The sequence below is a fragment of the Manacus vitellinus genome, unplaced genomic scaffold, assembly GCF_001715985.3.
Source record: "Manacus vitellinus isolate BGI_N305 unplaced genomic scaffold, ASM171598v3 scaffold_27_pilon, whole genome shotgun sequence".
Classification (NCBI taxonomy): Eukaryota; Metazoa; Chordata; class Aves; order Passeriformes; family Pipridae; genus Manacus; species Manacus vitellinus.
Window position 1 is genome coordinate 2,582,670 of NW_021940039.1, and position 24,840 is coordinate 2,607,509.

At 46.4% G+C, this 24,840-nt stretch overlaps 1 protein-coding gene across 1 annotated transcript in view; it reads left to right on the plus strand.

Moving 5' to 3' along the window:
* The first annotated feature begins 2,993 nt into the window (after positions 1–2,993).
* Positions 2,994–24,840, plus strand: part of LOC108642253 (G-protein-signaling modulator 1-like) — a 72,642-nt gene continuing 50,795 nt past the window's right edge. The window contains exon 1 of the mRNA XM_029960565.1: positions 2,994–3,075. The gene's annotated coding sequence lies outside the window, so the exon portion shown is untranslated. The remainder of the gene's footprint in view (positions 3,076–24,840) is intronic.

The following is a 24,840-nucleotide window of genomic DNA, read 5'->3' on the forward strand; positions in this document are numbered from 1 at the left end:
CATTAAAAGTGCCCTGAGGAACTCACCATTTGGGACACCAGGTTGGTCAGAATGATAAGCAGTGATCTTGATGCATCAACTGCTTGATCATAAAGGTTTTCAAAACTTATCACTATAAAACTCCCCTCTTTGGGGTATTTGAAGCTCACACAATTATCTAGGACATAACTGTCTCAATCTGCTCCACTGGATTGGTTCTTATCTTCAGCTATCACTGAGAAAGGGTTTTACTTACCCCTCGTGTTCCTTCTCTTTATGCTTTAGCTGGAGACAACTCTCTTTACTCCCTGACAGCTCAGGCCTTTCTGGAGGGGCTGCAGACTCTGCTGAAGAGGAGGAGGACTTTGGGCCAGAAATAAGCTTCATTTTCTTCAGTTTTATTGCTTCTTCAGTTGCTGAGTTCCTCACAACCTAAAAGGAAAAGATAACAGAAGGTTTTACCTGTGCTCCTCAGCTGTAGGATCAGCTCTGGCTTCAGCTCTTATCCACCCAAAACCCACCAGGACATCCAGTGACTGTGATTTCACAACCTCTTGCTTCCCAGACAAATTGTGCAGCTTTTCCTGGAGTTGTGCTGTTGAATGCTGCATCATTAAGATTTCTCTTTGCTGCTTTAACAAAAGCTTTCTTTCTTGATGGGCTGCCCTGTAGATGTTTTGCAGGTGCTGGATTTCTGCCTATGCAAAGCAGAAAAGGAAAGGAGCATAAGAGCACAAGACCTACTTAAACAGTTATTAAGTTTCTTAACATACTACTCATAAAACACCCTGAAAATTCAATATGCAGGTTTGGCTCCTTTTTTGTAAAAAATTTTGCAGTTTTATTTTTCACTGGGGGCTTAAGGAGGGGTTTACCTGTGAAAACCAATGACAGATAAGGGGATATTTCAACGGTGTGTCAAGAGGTGACACCTTTAAAAATTAATTATCTTCAGATCATTCAAAACTACAGGATGCTTGTGGTTTGCATTAGGAAAGGAATCCCTTTAAGGGAAGGACAGGCTTGTACTACATAAGGAGCAGGACACACTTTCTGACTACTAAGTGTAGTTATGAACCCCACACAGCAGAATAACTGAGACTATAAAATTAGCTGTCAGATTAATTTAATGTATTTCAACATCAGAAGCATAAATCTGCATAAATCAGTGAAAACCTATATTACATGACCTGTTTGTTACAGCATAAATAGAAAAATCCACGATAACAGTGAAGTAGCAGAAAACAAGATATAAAAAGATGTTTTCTTTTATCCAAGATTTACAGACTGCTGACTTTGGCACAAAAAACACCTCCCTGAATGTAGGAAACAAGCAGAATAACACATACAAAGTGACTTTTTTTTTTTTTTTAAAGCAAACCCCACTTGCTCCAGCAATTCCCTGTGCTGCATCTTCCCACTAGTTATGAGATGGAGCCCAGATTCTCTCACTGCAGCATTACCTGCTCCTGTTTCAGCTCCATGAGGATTTTATGCTGCTTTGCTGCCATGGCAGAGGCTCCAAGACTATCCTGCAGGTTTTCTAGAACACTGGAGATTAGAGAAGGATGAGAATTACAATCAGATAATTAAATGCCTTGAATTTACTGCACTTCGGAAAACAACACCAGGGATGGGAGAAAAGCCCCTCTCAAACCAGCAGTAGCTATGGAGGGCTCTGCAGAAAGTTCAAGATTGAGAGGACATCTCCCAACCTTGGGGCTGTGGTGCCTGGACCCATTCCAAGGCAGGTGGAGTCCCCTGAGTACTCAGTGCACAGCACTGGTGAGGGACATGGTGCACCCCTCATTGTCCCTGAGGGTCCATCAGCTCGGTCAGCACTGCAGGAAACCCCTCATTGTCCCTGAGGGCATCTTCGCTTTGTCAGCACATCCCCCCTCATCCCTGAGAGTCCCTCATCCCAGTCAGCGCTGAGGGACACCCCTCACCGCCCCTGAGGGCTCCTCATCCCAGTCAGTGCTGAGGGACACCCCTCACCGTCCCTGAGGGCTCCTCATCCCAGTCGGCGCTGAGGGACACCCCCCACCATCCTCAAGGGCTCTTCCTCCCAGTCAGTGCTGAGGGACGCCCCTCACAGTCCCTGAGGGACACCCCTCGCAGTCCCTGAGGGTTCCTCATCTCAGTCGGCACTGAGGGACGCCCCTCGCAGTCCCTGAGGGCTCCTCAGCCCAGTTGGCGCCTCACACCACCCCAAAGGAGGCTGCAGTTGGAAGCTCAGCTCTTCTCTGGAGAGACTAAAACCATGCAGGCTCCTCTCCTCTTCTCCTGCTATACCTACACTTGCTTTCTGAGAGAAGGGGTTTGTATTTGTTCTCTTTCCCCGAAAGGAAGAAAAAGAAGAAAAGCAGCCCTGGCCTGGCAGGTCTCTGGCGCTGAGGGCCCCGTCCCCGCCATGGCAGGTTTGGTGTCCTGCCCATTGTGCCCCCTCACCGTCTCTGGTGGCCCAGCCAGGCCAGCTCAGCCCTGGCCTTCTCCCTCAGAGCCTTTTTGCGGAGCTGGAGGAGGGTGGCCTGGTGTCGAGCCCGCAGCTCCTCTCCCCTCAGGCACTGCTGCGCCAGGGCCAGGCTGAGGCGGTGAAACGTGCTGGAGCCTCCATAGAGCGGAATGGCTGCGCTGCACTGGGGACAGAGCAGGGCGTCAGAGTCACTGATAGAGGGACTAACAGCCAAAAAACACCCCGAACTCGGAGAAAAACACCCCTCAGACTGTTCCCAGAGATGGAGCTACCTGGCTGTCACAGCTGGCCTGGTCACTGCTCTCTCCAGAGCTGTCCCCTGCACAGGTCTCCCCATGGGGCAGAGCCACCAGAGGTGAGAACAGATTCGCAGTTTGATGGTTGTGCAGTGGCTCCCTGTGATCTGCTGCCAGGGATCCTAAGGAGAGGAATTAACGTCACTACAAATAAAATATCTGTAACAGAAGGAAAAAGAGAGACCGAAAAAACCAACTCCCACAGTACAAGTTAACATCCATTCCTGAATCCAAGGCACCTTCACAAAGACTTGGAAGCCAGGCCCATGCACTGCCCTCAGAGCCAGAGGAGTCACCCCGTGGCTGTTCACTCACAGGAGCAAGGTATGAACACTAAACTCACTTTTTAAGTGCAATCATGGTAAACAGGTAAAAAGGAAAAAGGTGCCCATCAATAGGGTAAATAACTCCCAGCTCCCAAGATAATTTTCCGTAGAGAGGTCCAGCATACAAAGGGAGATCGCTGTGGTTTAGATATGGATAATGAATATAAGTATTTACATCAAAAGTTTCAAAGTCAGTTACCTGTCAGTTCCAGGACAGGCTGGATGGGGCTTTCATCATCTAGGGAAAGGTGTCCCTGCCCATAGCAAGGATTGGGATGAGATGATCTCTAAGGTCCCTTCCAACCCGAGCCATCCTGTGATTACATGTCCCAGCCCCTGGATGTTTCACTGTTTCTAATGCCATGTTAAGAAGTGTTGTTTTCCCTATACCACCAAATCCTTCAACTTAGCATTCACCTTCTTGCAGCACTGAGCAATATGAACCTCTTCCTCCCAGAGATTTTCTTTCTCCCACTATTTTGGGATCCACTGGAGTATGATCTCTTTCTATCTTCAGTGCAGGTTGTTTCAGTGAACACATCTCTTGATTACTGAAGGTAGGAAAGAATGGAAATATTTCCTTATTGCAGTCAGAGATACTATTTCAATTCTAGACCTCTGTGGAAGCTGAATCTTTTTCAAACCAGAATGCTGCTCATTTTTATGTGATGTGAAAGTTTTACCTGTGCAAAAGAGCCTTTCTGGTAATTGCATCCATAAGACCCTAGAAGCAATTCTCAGGTCTTTATGCCATTTTAAATGAACATAAAAATGTGCACACACAATATTCTCATTCCCACCAGGGTATATGAGGGTAATGCAAAATGAGGAAAATTATATTGTCCCACAAGTTTCAAAGGGCCTTCTACCTTTTAAAAATGCAGCATCTCCCCCAAGATTGGAAGGTGTTAATATTACAGTTTGGGCATAAATCAGAGTAAAAAGACTGTATTGCAATTGCTTTAGTGCCCTAAATTGTTCATATAGTCAAACCACAGGCCAAATCATCAGGGTGCCTCACTGCATCCTGCCTCCTGTACCTGCCAGCAGCGTGGTCACCTTCCAACTGGTGTCCTCTCCGTGTTTGCTCCGTGTGGTACAACCCTGGCACAGAAGGATCACTGCCTCTGGAGCTCCTGCACTCCTGCACACACAGAAATTACCCACAGACCTCCAGATCTATTTGAAAGGCAGAACTTCTAAGCCTTCTTCCCTCATCCTCTTGGGAAAGCACCTCGTTGTAGATAATGTAAAGGATACTTTTTGGTTAATATTAGCACCTCACTAGTCTCTCATGCCTGAGCAAGTATCACTGTGATTGTTTCTTGAGGACTTAAAACCTTCTCTTGATTTTACAACAAAACCAGCCATAGACACCAAAAGCTGCAGTACCTGAGTGATTTCAGATCAACACTCCAAGTGACAGTCTAAGGGACTCTGTTACCTGAGAGACCTGGGCACTTCCAAAAAGTTACCCTGATCTACAGCTTTTATGAGTTAAAAAACCTCTTTTGATTAAGGGACTCTAAGTGAGAATAAAACCCAGTGGGGATTGGAGGAACACTTTGCTGAACCCAGAGGTGTTAACCCAGGATATGAAATGATAACTTACCTTGGAGCTGTACTGCAGCAAGTCACTCAAAAACCTCTGGCTTTCCTGAACCTCTTGCTTTGCTTTCTCCCTCAGCACCATAAGCTGCTGTTTCTGCTGGAGCTGATGGATCTGTGTTAGGAAATGACACACCATAAACGAGGTTTTTAACCAGGTGACACAGCACCTCAGAGCTAGGGAGCAAAGGGCAGCCAACTCCAAGAGAAGGGCAGGAAACACTGCTTTGGTTGCAGCATAGCAACTTGTTCTTACCCACCAAAACTACAGCAAATAAAGCTGTTTTTATAGCTCCCTGGGGGTTTATAAACGTGCTGCAGATCAGCTGATTATCATGTAAGCACACCTGAATCCAGGGGCAGCAGCACCTTCACCAACCTTCAGTTTGTGAGCCAGCAGTAGAGAGGTTTGCCTCAAAATGTCCAGGTGGCTCCTGTGTTTGTGTTCCAGCTCTGTGTAGCTACAGTCTCCCTGACCTGCAGAAGTTTAGGAAATAGATGGTAACACCATTTAATTAAAAGAACCTGTTCTTCATTTAATGGCTGCCAGCTGGAGAAATATCAGAGTTAACCAGAGGCAGACAGTGGAACCAGATTCCTTGAGATTCCAGTTGCTGCCCTGAAAGTGTGTTTCTACACTGTCAAAATCCTTTGGGATTTCAGCATTTATGAAGTGTTTTCCCAGCAGGGCTGACTTGCTGGCTCACCACTGAGGCCAGTACACCTTGGAAATAATCTGACAGTACCAAGGTATTTCCAACAGAGTTCCAGGGCATCTGTTTCTCAGCCTTCTCTGCTGCATTACCTGTACTTCCCAAACGTGTCTGAGTCCTGATAAACAAGGGATCATCACAAGGGGAATTTGTACATTGCTCCTACTGCATTTTCCTTTTGAATCCTCCCTGGGCCTATTTTTGGGAGCGTCCCAAATCTGACATCTGCCTTTATTCCCAAAATAACTTCTCTGCATACATTTGCTTCTTCTGCCATAACTGCAGAAGGAAAATGTCACTACCTACATCCTGTCAAAAAATCTGTGAGCATGAAGTCCTGCAAGTATTGGGAAGAGGTAGAACTTGAGGGTCTGTGCCAGGAAAGAGAAGGACTGGGGAACAATTCCTGTTCTAAGCCTGAATTCCAGAGTGTGGGTGCTCTCCCCAGTGTCACTCATTATCCTTTGCTGCACCAACAGGATCAGATCCACCAGGTACAAAAGAAAAGCTTCCCAACAGGTCATTTCTTCAGGAACTTGAGCTGCATCCCTCGTGTCCCCTCCATGTGTACAGGGGTGCAGGCTGACTCCTCTTTTGCCACAGGGGGACATTTTTAAGTGGAGATGCTTTCTTTCTTGTTCCACAGGCACCTATTTCCCTGCTCCTTCCTTATTGTAACTCCCCTGCCTGTCTTGGACACTGCAGGTGATGTAATGTTTACCAGAGATATGTTCTTGGCTGCTTTGAGCTCCTCAGATGAATTGCTCAGCTTATGCAAACAGGTCTGGTGTTTACTCTGTGCTGTGCCACTGTCACAGCAACCAGAGTCATAAATGAATTGAAGTGAGGGTCATAAATAGAAATAGGTTTGACTTGGAAACTTGAGATAAAATCTGTGTCTCTCTCCAGATCATCTGAATCCAAATTGCCCCACACTGCAGGATAAGCCCACAACATGCAGGGTTTGTTTTTGCTTTAAATACTGAAGGATCTTTAACACAGGAGGAGCAGAGATGTGGCCTTGTTTGCATGCCAGGATGGGGTTTGTGTTTATGTGGGTGTGAGTGAAATAAAACATTAAATCTTCCAGCCCGATGCAGTTTTTCTATTAGGCTGCTGCTCTGTTTTTATAAACAGCCTGACTGCACACTTCACTTACCACTTACTATGGGAGGTTTTTCCTAACCTTTTCAGAATCGAGGGACTGGATAAAAAATCTCTTATTTTAGTAATGGGCATTTCCTGGGTTTAGAGGGTGGTTGGAAAAGGCAAAATCACACCAAATTACCTAGAAATCACATGCCAAAGGACCAGTTCATCCTTTTAAAAGTATTTTTGGTTTTAGCCAATCTTTCTAATTCTGAGGACTGATTCAGATTCTTTAATGCTGGTAGTTGCTAGAGATGATTTTGTGAAATGGCATATTTAGGAAAACTGAGTGGGTGAAAGAGCTGTTGTTTCTACAGGGAAATTTTGAAGCAATGCAATAGGAAAAAAAAGAAAAGTGAACAGTTCTTCAGCAGGTAAACAGACACCACTTTCCAAAGCTCCTTCAATACTAACAAATAAGATCATTTTATTACAAAAAAAATGCAAGCTAAATTTGTTGATGCTAAGTTGTCTGAGTAGCTTTTAATACTAATATCTGGGCCTCTTGAAAGTATGATCATCTATTGGGATACAGTTAAAAACCTGGCAAATATTTCTAATTTGTGCCTCAAACTGAACAATGCTACTGTTGTTCTGCTCAAAGCCTGACCAGTGGTATTGATCTCGAAGTGATTAAAAAGTTTGATCTGTTTTCACTGCTTTTGAGCATAATTTTCCTAATTGTGGCTATTTCCAGATGCGTTTCTTGTGTTGTAACATCCTGCATTAAAGAAAATGCCATCTGGCTAAACTTCCCATCCTTTTCTGTGATGATGAATGGCATTTTACTGCCTCCCCAGATAGCTCCAACGTGCACACACTCAGCCTTGGGAAAAAAATGCTATTTATTAAATCACTTTCCGCTGCACCTGCAGAATCTCGGTAAAGCCCTGTAGAATCTCCCTGACATATAATTAAAAAAGCCAGGCTAAAAGTCTCATTTTTCTAATCACTTGAAGCAAGGCAGAAGCATTTTACTGCTGCTTTACTCAAGGACAGCTTTTCCTCTTTCTGCCCATGTCAGCAATCAGACCAACCCAGCTATTACAGAAATACAGACTTGCAACTTTAGCATAAGCACAACTTTGACTGCCTAATTCCCTGGATGTGTAGGAATACGGGGTGCAAAGTGTCCTGAAATGCTGCTGTGGAGCAGAGCAACAGGTCCAGAAAGAATTGACCCGTTTGCCCCCTTTGGGGCAATCCTTTCCCTCTCCAAAATTACTGTGTTGGCTCAACTGCTTTATTATTTCAAGGTGTTGCTCAGATTAGGGAGGTGAGTGAAACACCACCTGGCATTCCAGCTCTCTGGTAATGTGCAGGAACAGAGCTGGAGTGATGACAGGCAAATGGAGGTGCAGAAAAGAGGGCTGGTAACTCCTGATCACAGCTGAGATACCCAGCACAGGTTGTTTGGCCCTCCTTCAGCAGGACCTGTGAGCCAAGAGCAGCCCCTGAGCAAGAGACTCTCCACTTGAAGGGTGTGCTTGTTCCCTCAGGAAAATCGATGTGCTGATCTGCACCCTGGAGCACCCGGGAGAATGTGCCTTTCCAGGGCTGCTGAATCAGGTTCTTCTCTCCTTTATAAATACGTCTGGTATTCCACTTGCCACTGAAGAGTAGCTGCTTACTAAACAAGGGGATTAATGTGGCCTGTGCTGCTCCTGCCCTCCACATCGTCTGTGTTTGTGTCTAAATCCTCTGGTGTGGAGGGTTGGCCTGAGTTCAGCTCCCAGCCAGATGTTGCAGCACATGGCAGCACCTCACCCTGCTGCTGCCCCTCCCACAGAGCAGCTCCTGCTGCAGGAGATCAGGAGAGAGCTGGGCCTGAACCTGGACCCAACCACCAGCCCGAATTTCCATGGAATGGTCCTTCTGTTCCTCATCAGTTATACCAAATCCCCTCAAGGCACGACCCCATCATTGCAGACACTTCAGAGGTGTTTGCAGGCTGAGGATGGAGCTCACTGAAGCTTTGGAAAACACAAAGCACAGGGTAGGCTTTGGAAGGGAACAGGAAGAGCTGCCTTAGCTCAGTGCTATCAATCAGAGCACAATTAGCTGAAACCACGCTGATGCACTTCTGTGCTGATTCCACCAATTTAATCAGTTCTCCCTCTGCCAGAAGCAAGAAGGCAGCTCCCTCTAGTGATATGAGAAAATATGTCAATCAGCAGTTTAGGGGAAAGATGTTACATTGAATATATTTTCCTTGTAATTCTGGTTAAAATTCTGCATTTTAAGAGTAATGGAACCATTCCATCCTAATGCAAATTACTTTAAAGCAGTAGCCAGGCTTAAGCTTCAACATTTAGAAAATACTTTTTTGACAGTTAATTTCGGCTTAAACTTTGTTATCTCTCCAATATTAACAGAAAGAAAGAAAGAAAAAGGTCTGGTCTGATGAAATGAGTTTTCTGGCTCATTTAGTCCAGTCTGGCTCATAGGCCTCTCACAAGGCTCTAGGAAGGGGCACAGGCAAAATATTGGGTTTATTTTAAATCATCCAGTTCTCTTATTTAATAGCAATACAGAAAATTGGGTACTGTGAGCTCTATTCAGGAAATGTGCTGAAGTATCAAGGAGAGTGTAGCTCATCTCCTCAGCTCCTTATGGAAAAGACCTGGTGTTCTGGCAGGAATAATGGAAAGATTTTATATAGTGGTGTAATATGTAAACCACTTCCTTATCAGCTCACTCGGTTATACCAAGAGTTGTGCCTAAACTGATTAGAAATAAGAACTATGTGAAATACTTTCCAGTATCTGTGGAGACTATTTTTGTTCACCACAGCACGTGCTTATAGGATTTGCAATTCTGGATCTTACACTGGCAGTGTTTAAAAAGAAAATTCAACAGTTCAGGACAAGGCTGGTCTTACTGCAGGTAGCAAAGAGTTACAAATATTTTGTGAATATCTGCTTCTCATACTCTGCTTGATGAAGTCTGAAAATGAAATTTGTAATTTTGCCAAGTATTTTTACTACAGAACATTTTTCACGCCTTTGGCACAGCAGGTACAGATTAGGTGATGCAAGTACCCCTTCAAAGGTAAATATGTTTGTTTGGCAGCAGTTGTATAATTGCACCTCATTATGCTGCACGTGCAGGGTGACTTCTGTGCTCTGTGAAAGCCCAGAACCGACTGCTGGGGTGATGCCTCAGAGCAGACAATGCGGCCTCGTGTCTGAATGCCCCGTTCCTGCTGAGGGTGGTGAACAGCCCCACTTGTGACCCATATTTCAAAGGCACATTGTCCCGGCGTGACAGTCCTGTGCCTCATCTGCAGCAGCGTGGCCGTGGTGGAGGTGCTGCTTTACAGCCCAGCCTTGGGCTCCGGGGCTGGCAGCTCCTGCAAATGCTCAGGGAAGGTGGAGGTTTCTCCTGGCACAGACACGAGGAAGCAGATCCTATTGTTCCTGTGGTGAATGGTGGATGGCAGGATATTTATGCCAGATCGGGCCCTTACTTATCAATAGTAAATAAATACATTGTCTTTCGCTTATGGTAAACACTTCAGACAACAGACTTGCTGTCCAACCCCGGAGGATGCCCTCCTAGTCCCTGGGGGGGAGGGAGAAGCACAGTAAACAATGCTGGCTTCTCCACCACCTCAAAATCCAATATTATGTATAAAATGTTGTGGGGAAAACAATGAAGAATCCTTAATAAGAGCAAAGGCTTTTTGTAAGTACCCTCTTTGAGGAAAGGTTATCTGATCTTGTCCTTTTGTCTCAGAAAAGCCCTTAAAACAATGCACCATCTGCTCCTGTTTGGTGGAAGCAGGCAGAGATCTCTTGGTCTGCACGCTACTGTTTGTCATTTAACCCTTTCAGCCACAAACTTTCCCTTGTTTCTATGCCAACCTTTGCTCTGGGCAGAAGCAGAGATGTCCTGCAGCCCGGCCCTGGCCAGCCCTGAGCTCCCTGCAGCAGATCTCTCCGCTCACCCTGCACCCTTTGGAACCCCTGCCCATGGCCTGTGCCTTGATGCCTCCTGCTGTACAGGCAGGGCAATATTCCACACTGCTCTGATGTGGTAATTATGAAGAATTAATTGTGAGGCTCCTGGAGACCTTTGGATGAAGCTGCAAAGTGCTGGAAATGTCTCTGAGCTCAAAGGGGTTTGTTCCATCAGGGACTGTCTGTAGCTGTCACAGTGACACAGCTGAACTCACACCTGAGAGACAGCACAGCCCCACATGGAAAAGGCAAAGACTTCCTGTTGCATTTTATGCCATTTTAATAAAAATTTCATATTATCTGTTAAACTGTAAAATGAACATTGAGGGGACATTTTTTCATATATCCATTCTTTGTCTTTGATATGTGGAACACAAACTCTCTATTTGAAATCCCTCGTCAACTCAGGAGTTTTTTCAGCCCAAGCCAGAACCATTAACAAGAATTCTCTTGCAATGAAGGAGAACAGAATATTCATTCTGTTGCAACAGCATAAGAAGCACCTTGGGAGGGCACCGAGTGACCACCGTGCTCTGACCCCCCCGGAGATGCCACCTTACCCAAGTCCTGCTCAAAGCCATCAGTCTCAGCTCCGGTGCTCAGAGCAGTGCAGGGCTGGAAGCTCAGGCTGTTTGGGATCCTCAGGCTCTCTCCAGGACACTGGTTGGGCTTTTCCTCTTGGTTCTGAACTTTCAAAAGAGAATCACGTGGACAGTGATCCCCCTGCGCTGAGAGTCCCCTCTGCGGGCTGTGCCAAGGGAACAACAATTACCAAGGTTTTGAGGTCGTGCACGTGTATAAGCAACATTCTGAACTAAAAAAAAAATGGTTATTTCATTTTAACAAAACTGCTAAATTTTGTCAAATGGAAACAAAAGGCTCCCTGAAAAGTCATACCTGCCAACGTACAAAATCTTCTTTTTTGTACCTTGATGTCGTCAGGAAAGCTATCAACACCCATTTTTACCTGCTCTAATTACTGCTCTGAAAGAGCTGGATATTTTCAACCTGGTGGCAAATAGAAACAACAACCTTGCAGTTTGGAAGCTTAATTTATGAGGGTTGCATTGTACAATCTGTGCCATTGTTGGGACTTGGTTGCACAATCTGAACCTTGGCAAAGAAATCTGTTTAGCAACACAAAGTACTGAGCTCTGTTCCAGTGTTTCTGGGACTTGTGCTGAGCGTGGCTGTGGCCCAACTAAGATCTGCTACTGATATACATATTTTAATATTTCAAAACAATGCCAGCACCAAGTCCTGCAGACGAAGACCTCACCTAACTGGTTTTACTTTGGTCTGTAACTGTCTGAGCTTAACTAAAAGGATTAGGAAAGAAGGTGTGAAAATGGGCATTTATTGATCAAGCCTGGGCTGAAACACACGCAGGGACACCGAGACACTGAAATGGTGACAGATGTTTTCTATTTTACAGAGAAAAATGAATGTGGAATTTTTTTTTTTTTCTGGGCAATCAGCTTAGGGAAATCTTATTTCATTTTTCTCGTTAATAAGCTTTTCTTTGTTTTTCATGACCCAGAAACTGCTAAAACGATTAGAACAGCTTCCACTAACGCGTCTTGGATGTATCCTCCAGAAAGTGGGAGCAAAGGTGGATGAGAGAGAAAGAGAAGAGGAAACAGGGATTTCTTAAAAAGCAGTTCTAATATTCATTGGGCAAATGCACTGAGTTTTGCCTTTGCATTTGTGTTTTGACAGTTTTTTAGTCGCTGGGGGTTTTTTGGCTCTTGGGAAATGCCTGCTACTGTTTGAGGAGACTGATGCCAAGGTCTAAATCCAAGCCTGCCTCTGTCCTGGGAAGGACACCAGTGGAAGTCAAGGCAGATTCTATGGAAAATATTTGCCTTACACAGGAGTGGTCAGCAACACTTGTCCTCCAGACACAGCCAGCTCTGCAATGGGCACAAACCAGCACAATTCCCAGAGGAGGCTCTTTGGGTTTGCACCAGCTAAAGAGAAAGTGTTATTTGGTCCACAGGAGGAGGCAGAGCTGTGATCCAACTGTTTCAGCCCTGAGCCTGCCCAGAGCGCTTTCAAATCGAAATTTATGGCAAAAGTGTTGTGATTTTTTTTCACTTACAGAGGTAAGTGAAACCAAGCAAGGATGGGATTGCACACATGTTTCCTGGCAGTTTGGAGAATTCCCAGCAGTGAGTCATTTGCATCAGCAACAAACCTCCGTCAGCCGCCCCTGCGACTGCAGGGCAGCCGGGCATGAAATGGGAACATTTCTGATGGCAACAGGCACCTGTGGGATTTCTTGCATGGAGTTGCTGTTTTCAGAGCTATAATTACACATGTAAACAGAAAACTGTTCCGTTGAAAGTGGCTGTGGAGAAGGTCGTGTCCAAGATCGCCGGGTTTGTGGCACTGGATGTTTTGTGTTTGTGAATGAGACCAGCAAACAGTCAGTTTTAACAGGTGGCTTTGTTTGGATGAACTCTTGGAGCCAACTGTGAATTTGTAACTTATTATCAGTGGTAGGAACAGCGGAAGTCAGAGCATATACCCAATTTATCTGATTTTACCATCACATTTTCTAACCCAGCTACAGCCACAAGGATGATGAGCTTTACAGACACAGCACTGGCCCCTCCTGGAGCAAAGCCCTGGAAAGTTTTCTGTGCAAGTCAAAAGACAGGCTCCCTTCACTCCCTACCCCCACATGGAGTTCATGGACTCACAGTGCAAATGTTCCTGGAGCAGGAGATATTATGACCCTGGAAAGTTCCTCAGCCACCTCCTTTGGCTACTGGGGTGACCGAGGAACTGAGGTGACTGAGGTGACTGGTGCTCCCTCACCACATGGCTTTCTGTCTGATCTGATCTGTGTGCCCCCAGTAGGAATCAGCTGATAATGGATCAGCTTCAGGAATAACTTAATGACAGGAGCCTCATCATGTCCCTGCCATGTGCTGCCCACTGGTTTGTGCCAAAGGACTCATCCTTTTCCTTCCCATGAGCGTGCAGGGTTCAGGAAAGGTGAAAAATTAGCATGTAGATAATATGGAAATAAAAGCCAAGGACAAAAGCCAGGCTTTTACTCAGAACCTTTGTATTACCCACTTTACCAGCAGCTAAGAAAGGGTTAGACATGGGGTGGTCTTGCCTTTGTATTGTCCCCTTACTGTCGCTGCTGCATCAGAGGAGCCCTCAGCCCACAAGGAGATGAGTCTGGAGTCATTCACAACAGAGCAACACTTTCCACTTCTAATCTCTAAATACAGCAATATTTTATCTGCAAGTGGCTCTCCTCATCTTTTGGAGCAGCACTTGCAACAGGGTTGTGATTTATTGTTGGAGAGGTTTTATTGGTGGCTTTTCTTTGCTCTGAAGACTTTCTTTGCCTCGGCTGCTCGAACACACGGGAGCTTTGCTTTCTCAGTAATTGCATTGTTCAGGAGATCAGTGCAATCTGTCTTATTTCCACTTGCTCTGATGCTTGTCCCTTACAGCTGGGGGGTTGTTCCCACTGGGGCCCAGGGGGTTCTGCCCCTACTGCCATTGCTGTGAATTAGGGTTGCAGAGAAGCACGACAAGAGTGATGGACCCCAGGACTGGTGCTCTGTGCTCCCCAAGGTGCAGTGCAGGCACAGCTCTGACTCTCTCCACTGCACACTCTGAGTGCCCAGTGCTCATGTTTTATACATTTGCCATCTCCTGTGACAGAACAGCTCCATAATCCTTGCAATGATCTCTCAGAGCAGAAATCAGCCCAACCTTTGTGAGTGTGGTAGTTGTGCACAAAGAACAGGGGTTTAACTCCCGGTAATTCCAGTAATTACAGTTCATAACTTTGGTAAGCTGAGCTGTCTGGGCTTATCTCTCCAATTTTCATTTTCCTCGTGTTTACTTTGCGCTGTAAAGCTGCAAACAATCTTCTTAAAAAGGATGCTGAGCTTAATATCCCGCCTTCACTTAAAAAAACCACAACATGCTCTTTTTCCCACTAGAGCTCGCTGCAGGTAGGTTGGCACAATCAGCCTGGTTCCAGGCTCCAGCAGAGTGCCCATGGAGCAGAGCCAGCCCATCCCTGCCTGGCAGGATCCCACAGCACCAACACCTCGTCCCTTTTCTAAACAGGATGTTTGGGACGTGGTTGCCAGTTTGCTGCACATATGTCCTTTCTTTGGTAATGCCTGTCCAGGTCATATGTAATCTTCAGGGCTCAGGGGATTTATTGTCTAAGGGGAGATGTTTCTGCAGAGATGTGTGGCCCTCAGGAGCCTCTGGCTTTGTGCTTCTCCAAGGCTGGGCAGGGCATGCTCTGACACCTGCAGGTGTTGCCTAAAATCAGAGAAATAATTCTCTGGACAATTTTTGAGTAGTGATTGTGTCTGAACTAACACATCCCTTCACAGTCCCTCCTGCCACCAGACATGACCCACCTGGGGCAGTTACACAAATATGTCTTTGCCCTCTAAGACACAGGCTAAATTCAGAGGGGTTTGTATCGACTGCCATCTACATTAAATATTTAATTAAGGCAGGCTGAAAACAACCTGAGTAATCTAAACCATTTTTCTAAACTTCCTACTTCCAAACCTGTTTTCCTCAATCATCCCCGCGCTCTGACCCCTGCACTGTCCAGGGAAAGGTGCTGCGTGTGAGCACACGCTGCTCCGCACGCACACAGCCCACAGAGCTGCAATAACCGGAATTTTTCACCCGCTTTTGGGAGCGAAGTGAGCGAAAACAATTACCCGAAACGAATTTGTCGCACTCAGGTGGTGATCGAACCCCTCGTTCATCCCCGCACAAAGATCGGGGACCTTTCCCCGGGTGCCCGCAGGGACCCCCCGCCCGTGCCGCGGCTGCCGGAGCCCTCCGGCGGAGGGAGGGAGGAACGGCAAGAGAGAGGGACACCCACCGGGAACGCGGGGATACATCGGTCCGGGGGAACACACAGACCCCTGGGGGTCCACCGGACCCGGGAATCTATCGGACCCGAGGGATCCACGGCTCCCAGGGGATCCACAACCCCTGGGGAACCCACAGACCCCGGGGGAAGCATCGGTCCCGGGGCACCCACAGCCCCTGGGGGATCCATCACTCCCAGGGGATCCATCGCCGCCCCCGGGGCACCCACAGCTCCCGAGGGATCTACCCCTCTCAGGGGATCCACCATCACTTGGGAACCCACCGGCCCCGGGAGATCCACCTGCCGCAGGGAACCCACGGCTCCCGGGAAACCCAACACCCCCGGGGGATCCACCACCCCCGTGGCACCCACAGCTCCCAGGGATTCCCCGGCCCCGGGGCTGCCCCTGCTCCGGGGGGAAGGGGAAGGCAGCGCTCTCACGGGTAGGTGGGCAGGGCTGGGCTGCATCGAGAGACAGCTCCCCTTCTGCTCCCTGCACTCCCTCCTGGGGCACAAATCCAGCTCCATCTCTCAAAAATTTCAGCCCAACCTTCCTCATTGATCCAGCAGCTCCCTACAAATAGGTGGTTTTCCTCTTTTAGTTTATGTCCTACCTGGCAATTCTCTGGGTAAGCAGCACAGAGCTGTCTGCTCTGTGCCAAATTGGTGCTACTTATTTTAAGTGCATGTGTGTGTGGCACATTCAGCAGAGAATAATATATCCACCTTTGTTTACCTTCCAGAGAGGAATCTGTGAGCTGGAGAGGCTGGGCTGGTTATTGGCTTTTCATGCAATAGGCTCCTGTCCACCTCAGGGCCCTTACTCACAGGGAAACCTTTTAAAAAGACAAATGAAGGCATTTAATAAATATGCTCTTTGTAGAAATGAAATGGCCCAAGCTCTGGCATCTATTCACTGCCTCCTTATGTGTGAGCACTTAACTTCCATACAGCTCTTCTTATCCACAGATTGCCAAGTACATGGGGTTAGGCTCATAATTCCTTTCTTACTTTTGGGAATTAAGAGATATAGTTTCACATCAATGAGAGGAGAGGAAAGTAAAGTCTAGAAGACCCAGTACTCAGGGATTTTCCAAGACACTACACTTCCAGTAGCCCAGGCAGATGAGGATTAACCACTGCTTTGTAGCTTTGAAAGACTGGGGCAATGGCACCTGAGTCTCCCTGTTGCATCATGTCATGATTTACCTTGCAATGTGTTGCTCAGGTCTCCCCCAGTGCTGAGGTGCCTCTGTCCTGCTCTGTGAGTGATCCAGGGTAATTCTTCCCTCCCAGCACTTCCACCAGGCAAAAGAATGAGCATTTCCTTCTGTCTGTCCAGGGTTGTTGCTCCCTCAGTGCTACCCACAAGTCCAACCCTGTCCAGTCCATGAAATTCCCTGTTGGATGACACACGTAGCACATCGGGATCAACAGCATCCAGGAGCCTTTGTACAGTCAGTGTCCTGTCTTCCTTGTTCCTAGAAGTCTCAGGTTCTGGGCCAGAAGAAGACTCATTGCAAAGGTCCAGAGCTGCCTGTGTCCAGGCTTTGTCAGCAGAGTCTCTAACCCAGCTTGCTGCACTCAGCCTCTTGGTTGCCACGTCAAGCTTTTCTTCAAGCTCCTTGGATAGACTGTGAATGGCTTTCACTCGCTCCTGTTTGCTTCTGTAAGGAGAAAGTCCAGAAGTCCAGTCCTTGGAGGAAGGTTTTGCATCTTTCTGAGGAGGGGAGAAGCTCAGAGGTGAATGCAGAGCTGGGGGAGAGCAGTCCCTCAAGTCTTCACATCTCAGAGGACTGAGAAAGCAGCATTCACATTCCAGTGGTGCTGGAGGAGATAATGCCCCTCCTTTTTTAGGGGATTGAGCTCTTTCTAGAAGTTGATTCCTATTTAAAAAAAAAAGAAAAACAAAAGAGAGGAATATGTCTGCAGTGTGTTCTGAGAAAGAGGCTTTCTAGGATGCTTTTGAAGTCTGAGTACCTGCCTCTATGATCTTTATGTAATAGAGAACAGGATGCTTCATCCACCCAGGCCATGGAACTCCTCTCCAGGATTCCCCCACTGGTTTGCTCCTGAAAGAGAAGAGCCACGAGTGTAAGCACTGAACAGCTGGCAACAGGAGGGTAATATTTGGCTTTTGTTCCTCTTAATAATTGACTCATGTAACTGGCAAACTGCTCATACCACACAACAAACCTGTTCTTTCAGCTCAGGCAATGGAGATTTCCAGGTTTTTGGCCCTGAAGTCGAGGGTTTCAGCCCTACTAATGAGCCCAGCAGTTCTTGCCATAATTACAAATTAATTGCTCCATTTTTCTAGATAAAACCTTTTTACCCTGTGACTTCAAAGCATTTGAATGAAGTGTTTCATGTCCTACATGGTGCTGATCAAGATTGGAGGGGTTTCAACGTGCCACTCCTGGAGGACTTACCTGCTCAAGCTCACACTGAGGATTTCCTGTTGCAGAAGCTGTTTTCTCAATGAACTTGTGTATCTGGTCAGGACATGATTTCTTCCCAACAGCTTCTCTCTGTTTCCTGTACACCTCTTGCAATCTCTTCTTCCTCATCTCTGCAGCCTCCACCAAGGACTTTTTCTCCTCAAGGAGTTTTTTCTTTCTTTCTTCCTTTTTGCGACGCATGAATTCCCGAACAATTTCGGGGCTGTAGGGGTGAGGGTTTTTAAGGTTTACCCTCCTCTTTGAAGGGTGCTTAAGGTTTTCTTTCTCAGACCCAATCTGTGCAGGGCTGCTCAAGCCTTTCTGTGTCTGAGGAGATGCACTTTTCCCTCTGCTGCAGCTTCCTGAGGTGCTGGGCTTGGCTCCATCTTTCATTAATGAAGGTTTAATCCTTTCCCCACTGAAGGCAGAGGGAGTTATGCCCCAAAGTCCAGGGGAAGGAGAATGGATCCCTAGGGATTGTTGCAGAACAATCCCTAGAGATCCTTTTCCTTTTACAGTATCTTTTGAGAGCCTGGTATGTCTGTTTTCATCATGGAACTGGCTTTGGAAGTGGAGGTTCCTGAGTGTTTGGTTGGTATCCTCAGCTGGTGCATTGCTGCCCCTTTCCACAGCCTTGCAGCTTTGGAATTCAGGGCTCTCCCCTGCAGCTTCACTTCCCTTGTCTCTCCAGCTGTTTGCCATCGCTGGCATTGCCACAAATCCTCTACCAAGTTCTGTGGGAAACATTTGGAAACAATAGTGGTGTTATTACTCCAGAGAGTATCAATTCCTGTATCTATCATGTGCATCTCAAAACCTGCTCCAGGTCTGAGCACTATTTTCAGGCACAGTAAAACTTGTGACATTCAAGGGAGAAGATAAATCTAATCTGTAAAGGTGAAATTTGAAGTGGCCAATTGTTGTTGCAAGAGTCATTAAAGAAAAGGATGCTCAGAAGGGCCTGGAAAACTTTTGTTTCGCTCAGGTTTGATAAACCACTTTTTGTGTGTGTGTGCCAAAACACCCAGTGCTGGAGGGAAGCAGCTGTACCCAGGGTGTTTGCTGTGCTCTACTCTGCAGCTCTGCTCCTCAGATTTGGAAATTCAGGGGGTGGACCAAGCAACTTTCTGGCCAACTTCTGACCTTCTCTCCATGCAGAAGCACCAGGCAGCTTCACACCTGAAATACAGCATTTGTATTGAATTATTCTATGATTATTCTATGATTTTATGATTTTATGTTCTTCGAAAGAGAATTGTAACTCTATTAAAAGTCTTTACTGGATACCAGCACATTTGAGAACTGGACAGAAGGGGAAAACAAAATTATTCTTTTCCTTGTGATTACTTCAAACTCACTAGAGCAAACTAATTCATTTTTAAAGTGGTGAGACTCAGCAGGATGTGGTGTGGAAGGATCAATGCACGACACGGGATGAGGGACAATGTATAATGCAGATATAAACGATGCAGAACGAGGCACAAACAAATTACTGCTGCCTAATAGGCAGTGTCACATAATAGACAACATTTATCACTGTTTTACTTCATAATTTCAGGTTGCATTCACAGCATGCCAATACTTGCACAATTATGTATTTATTGCAAACACTTCTCCAGCACCTGTTTGGTCACAGGTACTTAGTTGGGTTTTGCATGGAAATCCTCCCCCCCCCTTCCAAATTCTCTTCCAATTAAAATATTCAAGCTATTTTTTTTCCTAGGAAAGATTTTACTCTTAAATCAGTTCAAAGATGTGTTTCAGTGCTCTGAGTCAGGCTTTTCCAGCTACTCTTCAGTAACTTGTCTGTGTGCTGTGGCAGCATCTCTGAGTCAGGGAAGCTGTTGGACATGAAGAACTTCCAGAGACTGACTGGTCAGTGGGCCCTGAGATTCCCCTGTGCTTTGGGAATATCTGCAAGGCAACATCTCCTCTGTACCACGGCCACTGATGGAGTCAGAGCCATTTACTTTTATTTTTCAACTTGCAGCAGCCCCTGAAGTGCTCTGGAGGCTCATCTGGATTGTGGGTTTAGGTCATGTCACAAGGGGAATGATGTTTTTCAGACAAGGAAGAGCTTCACTCTCTGTGGGGCTGAAGTTACTTCCTACAATCCCATGGAATTCCTTGGGAAGCTTTCAGAGTATGAAGCACTGGATCTGTGCAGTTTGGTGTGTGACAGCAGGAACATGGATGGAATTGCCAGAGTCTGTTGGGCTCAGGAGGGCTGGGATCCATCCGTGTCTTTAAGGAAACACCTGCTGGATCACTTTGTTTCCCAGGTTAGCAGTACTAAAAATTAAGGATGCACTTATTTTGTACACTCTTAGTTTCTCTGAACACACCAAAGCAATATGTAGACCTAACAATCTTTGCTTCACCGTGATGTTTGATTTCAATTAAATCTCTTTTTTATCTGCACGGTGTTCATTAACTACAGAAACTATGATGCTAAAGTTCAGGAGCAGCTGCATTTCTGATGAGAACAGTTGACAGAAAAAAATCTTTTGATTTAAATATTCTCCTGGGTGGTTTTTTCCCCCCCCCCACCTATGAACAGATGAATATTTTATAGCTGTTGTGACTTAATTTTTTGTTAACTACAGCAAATTTATAATTCATCAAATTCCTGAGTACTTTGGCTCTGACCCCTGCCCCTCATTCATCTCTTTGTAGCCCTGCCTTGGCTCCTTCCCTGACAGAAACTAATAGCCAATAAAGACACCATGACACTGGCAGTTACAATGATGAATGCTTCACGTGGCATGGTCTTATTATGACCCACTCTCAGAGGAAGATCAAGCCATTTTTCAAACAATCCATTAAAGCAAAAAAAAAAAAAGGAGGGAGAAGGAAATTATTACATATTTCATGCATTTTAAATCATACTTAGGTAGTAGAGCACAGGATGTAACTATGCTCATAATTCCATCTGCTTGGCTTTTTTTCTTTCACACAAGTTACTTCTCTGGTACCTTGGCTGGTGTGAAGTACAACCCACAGCACTTGCACTCTTTGCCTTGTTCCCCACAAAATCTGAATGCAACCACTTTTATTCAAAGTAATAGCCTTAAGTGGGTAAAATGACAGCAGACATTCAAATCTGCCCTCAGACCTCTCAAATAAAACTGAGGACTATCAGCTGAGATTCCTGTTCCCACTGTTGACTTTGTAGTTAGTTCTGGACTGTTCATCTGACTTTTCACTACCTTGTTTGGCAGGACCTCCCTGCCTTTGGTGGCACTCAATTCATCAGGGAGCACAGAACTGAACAGGTGACAGACAGCTCTTCCCACCGAGGACATAGGACTTATTTTTCACTTCTGATGATTTTTAATCCTGGCAGATCTGGGATTTAACTGCTGCAGTGGTGTGACACTGTCACAGGTAACACAGGCTGGTTTTTGGGTGATGCCCATGGGCACAGAGGGTGCTTGTGGCAAATTCTGCCCATGGAGTGCCTGGGGGTTGTGTGTGGAAGGGACTTGCCAAACAGCTCATCCATAAATTCAGCCTTTTCACCTTGTGCTGCCAGGAGTCATCTTCTGCCTCCTGGAATGAGTGATGGTTTGTGTCTGTTCCTTCACTGGTTTTCTTTGGTACCTGCTCAGTGTAACCTGCTGGGTCCTTGGCTGTGGATCCCATGATTTGGTGTTATTTAACAACCAGCAGGTTGTTAATTTTGGCAGGTGAGTTTCCAGATGCCACCAACTTCCAGTAGTTTTGTCCATCAGACCATCCAATTTCTCATGATTTTCATCCTTACCTTTCCCTACTTCAGCTCTCTCCAGAACAGAGGATTTGGGTGGAGGCTGCCTCTGGCTTTGTGTTTGGATTCTCTGTGCTGAGCTTCTCTCTCTTTGGTCTTTAATCAGGATGGGAAAATAAAACACAGAAAAGAATTAGTGTGCAGCTAAAACCAAACTTCAGACATGAGTGCTGAACCCAACAAACCAATCCCAGTCCCATTCCCTTGGAATGCAAAAGCAAGGAGTCTTTTTAATGAAACTGGTCACCAAACAAGCAGGACTCTTGCTGTTTTTTGGTGGTAGAGATGTGCCAGCAAAGCAAGCATTGTCCTGGATCCATCCCTGAGGTTTTATCCATGACCCTGTCTGTCCATACAGCATGGCCCTGACCTAACTGGTACATCCAGTGGGTGCAATGGGACCCCTTCCCTTTGGTACCTCTGGAGATCCAGACTAACAGAGCAAACACTGGATGCTTGGGCAAGTTGCCTCTAACAAACTGTGATGTTACCTCATTGCTAACCTGGGGTCTTGGATGCTTTTTTATAGCCCCTTCCTTGTCCAGGGATGATTAATCCCTTTCTACCTGGTCTTCTGTGCCCTTCATCAGGCAAAGAGAGAGCAGACCTCGGGTTCAGAGCACTGAAACCAAGACAATCAGGGTGTTGAGACCCATTAGTCTGCCAGGAGCTGTGCAGATGCTGGTACCCAGCAGCACTGAGCTGGTGGATGTGTGAAAGGCAGAAGTGGCTCCCTGGGCTGCACTGCAGGTGTGTGACACAGGGATTATCTGGCCAAGCAGCTGTGACACACTTTTCTCAGTGGTAGAGTACAGGGAGACAAACTGAACTAGGTGCATCAGAACTGAGTGCCTGGAGCTGTTAATCCTCAGCCTCGTGGGCTGCCTCTGTTCTGCAAGTTGAATGGTTTGTCTGGCAGTTCCCTGACTCAGTTACATAAAATGATCTGGGTTAAAAACAAAACTAGCCTTCCCTTGGGATGTTCAAAAGAGGCTCAGCCCGGATTGTGGCTTTGGCTTCTGGGTATTAGGAGGGGTAACACGACAGAAAGCACTGCCTGATGCAGCTGGAAAGGGGAGGTGGCAGCAGGGATGTCTGGCTCCCACAGACCCCAGGGGAGCACCAAAACACACCTCCAAACATCACTGTAAAAGGTGACAGGGAGCAAATCCAAGGGAAATACCTGTGGAAGCTGGTGGTGTGTGACAGGGATGCCAGTGCCCAATGAATTAACACTAATGCTATTACAGCAATAAGATTTATTATGTGCAGCTTTTCAGCTCCTCTTCTCTAGTCCCACATTCCCTCAGTAATCCCCCTTGGCTGAGGAGGTTGCTGGGCTCTCCCCAGGCAGGCCTTGCTCCCAACTTCATGTCTTGCTCCCAGCAATCTGAGATCTTAAACCACACTAAACTAAGGTGACAGCTGTACATGGAGGGTTCTTCAGCCCCAAATTTAGCAGCAGAGCAGGATAAGGACAGTCTAATAATATTTGCTTTCAGATCCGCTGTAGTTCCATGGAATGAACTGTCAAATCCCCTGTAATGCCTCTGAACTGCACAATTCCTGCTTTAAATACCTGTGATGCCTCTGCACCACTGTACTGCTGTGTCCCCTTCCATGCTTTACATGTGGAAAAAGGATGTGGGAGGAAAGGGGAGAAAAGAGATTTGCAGCAAATTGTTTACTATTCTGTGGAAAGAAATGAATGAATTTGTGCATGCTGGGGGGAGCAAATCCAGTGGAGAAGTGACCTCAGGAGGGAGTAGGGTGGGATGGACAGCCCAGGGAAGTTTGTAGCTGCAGAAGTAAATGGATTTATCACAAGAACATGGGTGATGCCCAAAATGGACCAAAGGTGAGGTGGAAGCTGCGTGGGAAGTTATTCAGCTGTGCCAAAGCTCTGCTGGGTAATGCACACTTCCAGCCTTTCTCCATGGATTCCAGACTACTACTGACCTCTGTAAGCTGGAGCAGCAGGAGCAGAGCCCACCCTGCACACCTTTCTCTTCAGGGCTCTTTTTGGCAGTGGCTCTTTAGCAGAAATCAGGGGCTTCTGCTCCCAGGGTCCTGCTTGCTGCCTTTGCTTCTGCTCCTGAATCCTCTTCTTGAGTTGCTCCAACTTATTTTGGGGTGATTTTTTCCACAGCTCTTCCAGCTTCTGCTCACTGCCCTTGCTGGCTGGTGAAAGGTGGTCCATGGGAATGTTGCTCCAGCTGCCCCACGGGCCAGCTGAGAATGACCTGCTCCCTGCAGGGGAGTGAGGTGGGTGATGCAGGGAACAGGGAGGTCTTTCCTGCTGTGCTGTGTGACCTCTTGAATCTGCCTGATCCCCGAAATTGTCCTTTATTGGTCTGCACAGGCTCTTTGCAGGAGCCCATGGCCCAGCCGTGCCTTCGCCATCCACAGCCCAGTTCCTGGAAGGGCTGGAAGGTGCTGAGTGTGAGGCTTCCCTGAGGGACAGAGGGATCATTCTGGAAGGGGCAGAGATCACAGCAGGGCTCTCAGGCAAACAGGTCTGTGACCAGGCAGAGAGAACAGCAGGGCTTCCCTTTCTTAGGAAAAAGAAAACCAAGAGTGAACATGCAGGATGTGCTATTAAATTGGTCAGTACATTGACATGAATGACTGCTGAGTTTCTACAACATGATCTGATGGTGAGCTCAGTGTCTCCACAGGATCAGCATTTTGCCAGTTACCAGAAGTTTGGCAAACAAAGATAATCTTAGGAAAGTAAAATGCAAACAATGGTCTGATAAGAGTAATTATGAACATGGGCAGACAAACACAGAGAGCTGATGTCAGGGGTTGCCTTCCTCCAGTGCCTTGTTGTCAGCATTTCTGAGGGTGAAATTGGTGATTTTTTGTTTCTTTTTTTTTCCCTAATAAACAATAATGTGCTAAACTTTTCCTGAAGTCCTGCATCCCAGAATTTAATTCCCTTTATGTGTGGCTTCATCTCTTCATCCCCCAAGTGCTGTACTTTCAGGTTATATTTTACCTGTGAGCTGGAGGAATCTCATCGCTCTTTTTCTCACTCAGAGCCATCTCATCTTTGTTCCTCTTGCCATCTACAGCACAGCAAAACCATGTCAATGACAGAAATGCTCCTTAACCACTCAATTCAAACAGCTCCTTTTACTGGGGACTATTTCCCCACCAAACCTGGCCCTTTGGACACCTGGGTAATATTTCATTCCTCCTTGGGAAAGAGCCTGCCAGAATTTCAGTTCTGGGAT